Below are 5,425 nucleotides of genomic sequence, written 5' to 3' on the forward strand. Positions count from 1 at the left end.
TTATTGCCAAGAAGGTAGTTTACTTGTGTACATTTAACCAAGCAGGTGTTTTGAGGGGCAGGGGATATTGTAAGACTGTTTTAACTGTGCAACTTTAATCTAGTGTGCTAAAGTTTTTTTAAAATAGACCTTTTTTTTAAATAGACTTTTTAACTTTATTAAATCCAAAAGGTTTTTTTTTAAAGCTCTATACTTTTGGCATCAGCTCTTCCTCCTTGTTTTCACAATTGAAAAAAGGTTTATCATCAGTGACAGTTTACGTGGGGATCTGTCTTACTCAGCAGTTTGGTCCCTACTGGGCATTAGTCTTCTTTATCTATGAAAAGATTATCAGAATACTACAATTAAAATCTACTGTAAGTACTGTTATGCATTAAGAAATTGCTTTTAGAATATGGGGATTATAGTCTTGATGTCTTAATTACCTCAAGCTAAAAGGTGAGACAGGAACTAATGGACCGTAAGAAAGAGGAGCAGAATTAGGCCATTCTGCCCATCGAATCTGCTCCGCCATTCAATCATGATTGAATAGATTGTCTTCAGCCTTACTGCAAATTCTGTAGGTGAGATCTTACCAAAAAAAATTTTAAGTGATGAATGAGCGAGAAAGTGTAAAAGTTTCGGACCTGTTTTTGAGCAAGTTTGAAAATGCAATCTTATGACACTCCTTCACTTTTTTGGACAGATGTGTGATTCTCACCTGAGGTGGGTGGGGGCAGAGCCTAAGCTGGCTGGCGAAGCCAGCTGCATGCCCAGTGCCACCCCCCCACTTACTGATCGCTCCCTGTCGATCACTCCCCCAATGCAGAGCTCCCCCCTGCCAATCCCTCCCATACAGTCTTCATCCACTTGCCTCCCCATCTCATTAATAATTAAATTGGCTTTGCACCCTTTTTGTGTGTGAGCTAATCATGCCAGCAAAACAGTCAGGAAGCCTCATGCTCTATCTTCCCAGTGCCAATAACTGGCACAGCAGACTGGAAAGATCGTGTCTCATGCCTATGCTAAACATTGTTCCCCATCCAGACAACCATTACATTGGATTGTGTAGGATATACAGCTCTGAAACAATGATATAATTAGGCTGTTTTATCTTCCATTCAAGCCTGCTCCCACCTAAATAAACAAATCATAATTATTGAGTGTCTTCTCTCTCAGATGCTTGTCAAACTTCCTCTTAATTGCATTCCTTTCAACTACTTACTTCCTGTTGCAGTGACTTCTGAATTTGTACGTGGCCTTTAATTATTCTCTTCCCCAAGGAGAAACATTCTATATGCACATTAGAAAGACCTGTCATCATTTTAAAAACCTCCATTGAACTGTCTTTTTGGAGACCTAGCCTGTCAAAACTTTCATCATGTGAACAAAGAAAATTACAGCACAGGAACAAGACCTTCGGCCCTCCAGGCCTGCACCAACCACACTGCCTGGCTTAACTAAAATCCCCTTCCAGGGATCATATCCCTCAATTCCCATCCTATTCGTGTACTTGTCAAGGCGCTCCTTAAAAGTCACAACCATATCCAGTTCCACTACCTCCCCCGGCAATGAGTTCCAGGCACCCACCAATCTGTAAAAAAATCTCATACAGCTCCTTTAAACCTTGCCCCTCACACCTTAAAACTATGCCCTATAGTAATTGACTCTTCCACCCTGGAAAATAGCTTCTGACTATCCATTTTGTCCATACCGCTCATAACCTTGTAGAATTCTATCAGGTCACCCCTCAACCTCCGTCACTCCAGTGAGAACAAACCAAGTTTCTCCAACTTCTCATAATTAATGTCCTCTGTACCAGGCAATATCCTGGTAAATCTTTTCTGTACCCTGTCCAAAGCCTCCACATCCTTCTGGTAGTGTGGCAACTAGAATTGAACACTATATTCCAAGTGCGGCCTAAGAGTCTATAAAGTTGCAATATGACTTGCCAATTTTTAAACTCAATTCCCAGGCCGATGAAAGTAGGTATGCCGTATACCTTCTTGATTACCTTCACCACCTGCATTGCCACTTTGTGACCTGTACACCCAGATCCCTTTGCCCATCAATACTCTTAAGGGTTCTGCGATTTACTGTATCTTTCCTATCCATATTAGAACTTCCAAAGTGCATTACTTCACATTTGTGATTTAACCTGACTAAACTCAATTGAGTCCAAGCTCAATTTCAAGCTCCTTATTTGCTCTGTTGCAAAAAGTGGCTACTTCCACTTTTTTTAAAACCCAAAAGGGTGGTGATAGTCTGGAATGCACTTGCCTGGGAAGGTGGTGGAGGCAGGTTGCCTCACATCCTTTAAAAAAAAGTACCTGGATGAGCACTTGGCATATTATAACATATGCAAACACAAAGCAAGGCCTCTTCTGCACTGTATGATTCCATGATTACATGAAACCATTGCACTTGCCCTAGTTAACAATGCTCTAGTCCTCCAGTTCCATAAGTTTAATCTGTCCTGGTTTGATCTGCCACCCCACATCTCCCCCCACAATCATGCTCTTCCTCACTGCCAATCTCTGACTACCATGGGCCCCACATCATAGATGTGTATCAAGTGTTTAATAGCCCTTTACTTGCTTCAGTCCTATTTTTACCTTGTATTTAAATTACTATAGCCACTTCTTTCAAGGTTTGATATTGTTACATGGACATTAGAGCTAATTAATGCTAGGACATCCAAATGGTACATGAGCGTTTTAAAATATGCAGTTTTTGTTTATTTATTAACCAATTTATTGTAGCAGTGCTCAGCTGGTTTCCTGAGATAAGCTACTTATGTCTACGTTTAATCCCGAACACTTGTCTTTTTGGTTCAAAGAGTGAGCACATGTGGAATGCAATACAAGGAGGCACAGCAGCAGTTGCTGGGAAAAGTGATTAGCAAGAGTATTGCTATTCATGGAGATTGTGTGCAATCCTTTGCCGATAGAAACATCAGAAAAGAAATCCCAGTTCTCAAGTAGCAAAGTAAGTTTTATTTTAACAATTTGCATTCTATCGTTACAAAAGCACAACTAATTACATTGCAAGATCAATTAAGGCATAGTTTTTTAAAAAAATCTTTTCAAAGAGACTGGTAAATATCAGATGTCAAGAAAGAAATATAAAGTTGTACTTTTCCATAATCATCCCTCATAATTAGCTAGTTAATCCCTCCACTGAAGGTGCTTTTTATGCTGTGCGATATTTCCACAGCTGCTTTTCTTTGTCAAATCCAGTTGAGAGCTTTGTCAGGACATTCCATGTATGGCATCTGCAGCAGACAACCACACAACCAGGAGTGGCCATTTGGACAATTTTCTTTTACCTTCCCGCAGTGTCACTACAGGTACGGATAACTTCAAATACAAGCACGTACTTAATGAATAATAAAACACCATGGACGCTGGAACTCAAAAGAAAAGTATTGGTAATACTTATGTGAAATAAAACATTGCCTGACCTGAGTATTTCCAGCATTTGATTAAATTTCGTATTTGGTGGCTTTATGGTAAAAACACTACAAAAATATTAGAAAGTTTCATGTTGATCACCAAACTATGGAAGGAAGTACAACTCAAAGATTTCCACAGCAACTCAAGTCCCAGTTATTTGACTAGATCTAATTGAGCAAGTATCTGAGGTAATCATATGTGATTCTCTCAATTCTACATAGGAGAGGGGACTGACTACATGCAAGAGAAGGATCGATTTACGGTTTGTACAACATACAGAAAGCGCTAAAGATAGATTAGCACAGACAGACAAACAAACACCAATAGGACACAGTAAATACAAAAAGCAATGACTAAATTGTACAGAACATATGATTAGATAACAACTCATATCTCAGGTTCAGTTTGAGCAGAGCCAGCAGGATCTAATGGCACTGTAAAGATTTGAACGAGAAGCATGCCAATTTCAGTCTATTCAGGGCTGCACCAGGCTATAAGCAGTGTCAATAGCACCGTAAGAATGGTAAAAAAATCTGGAGTAAAGTTAGAAAATACTGGTACCTCAATGGGCACTAAACTAAGACAAAGGATTCAACCTAAAGTAAAGTAATACCAGACCTTCCTAATTCAGATGGTGATAGATCTCTGGGTGCCTCCAACACCCTTTTATTGCTCCAACTCATAGGCAGCAGATTTGCTGCTTAATAGATGATACAGTGACCTTAACAATAAAGCTGGATAAAAAAAGCACCTCATTACAAGCCCTGGAATGTTACTCCAAGTGCTACAAATTATTCACCTTTTGGATTTTAAACCTTCATTTAAAACGCTAAAACTGTCTGACAATAACAAACCAATTTCTCTTTCTCCACTTTTATGTTTTTTTTGTCCCAAGCTAAAATCGAACCTGTCCCAAAACTGGCAAAGAAATCAGCAATGAACACACTGCTCATCTTGTCTCCCTCCTTCCCATTCCCTAGCTCCAGCTAATGATTTTTGTAAAAAGAAGCAGATAGTCTACAGGTTGTAAAGCAGTAACTTGGGAAGAAAAATAAGCTTTCCAAACATTATAAACATTGAGTTTTAAAGAAATACCATTGAAATAAAGCTTTCTACAATAGGATGTGATAAAGCTTCAAAACAAAAAAGATGGAAAGATTGATGGAAGCAAATATTCAAAAACATGAATGAGATAGATTTTGCTTGGTTATAATGCTTTAATCAATGGTCTGCTAGTTAGAATTTGAAGGGTCTTTAATGAAGTTTCACTACTGGAGACAATTCAAGATCTTCAAAGTAGAAAGAAAGCATTTAAAAGCTGGTAATTGGGTAAATAACAGGAAGATCAGATCTTTAAGCAAGATGCATCCTGAGTGAAATTTAACGCTCATGCAGGTAAGGAACGTCAGTGTGTGTCAGAATTATTGTTGCCCAGTGTTAAACACATCCAGGTGTAGTACAGCTCCCTTATTCTGTCACAGTAAGCTGCATATCACTGGGATCTTTGATATGCACAGTAAGAAGTTTCACAACACCAGGTTTAAGTCCAACCAGTTTATTTGATAGTAATCCCACAAGCTTTCGGAAACGGTGCTCCTTCGTCAACTGCGTGGAAGGTTCTGACCAGAGAAGGGCATATAAAGTCGCACACAGTTTATAGAATACTGATTAGAATGCAAGTCTTTACAGCTAACCTGCTATACAAGTCTTAAACATGCAGACAATGTGAGTAGAGATAGCATTAGCACAGATTAAAGACATGTGTTTGGCTGCAGGCAGGATCTGTGGAGACAATACACATCTCTAAACTACGCTAATGCTACCTCCACTCACATCGTGTGCATCTTTAAGACTTGAATAGCAGGTTAGTTGTAAAGACTTGCATTCTAATCAGTATTCTGTAAACTGTGTGTGTCTTTATATGCCCTTCTCTGATCAGAACCTTCCACACACCTGACAAAGGATCACCATTTCCGAAAGCTTGTGGAATT

The sequence above is a fragment of the Carcharhinus amblyrhynchos genome, chromosome 14, assembly GCF_965287045.1.
Source record: "Carcharhinus amblyrhynchos chromosome 14, sCarAmb.v2.hapA, whole genome shotgun sequence".
Classification (NCBI taxonomy): Eukaryota; Metazoa; Chordata; class Chondrichthyes; order Carcharhiniformes; family Carcharhinidae; genus Carcharhinus; species Carcharhinus amblyrhynchos.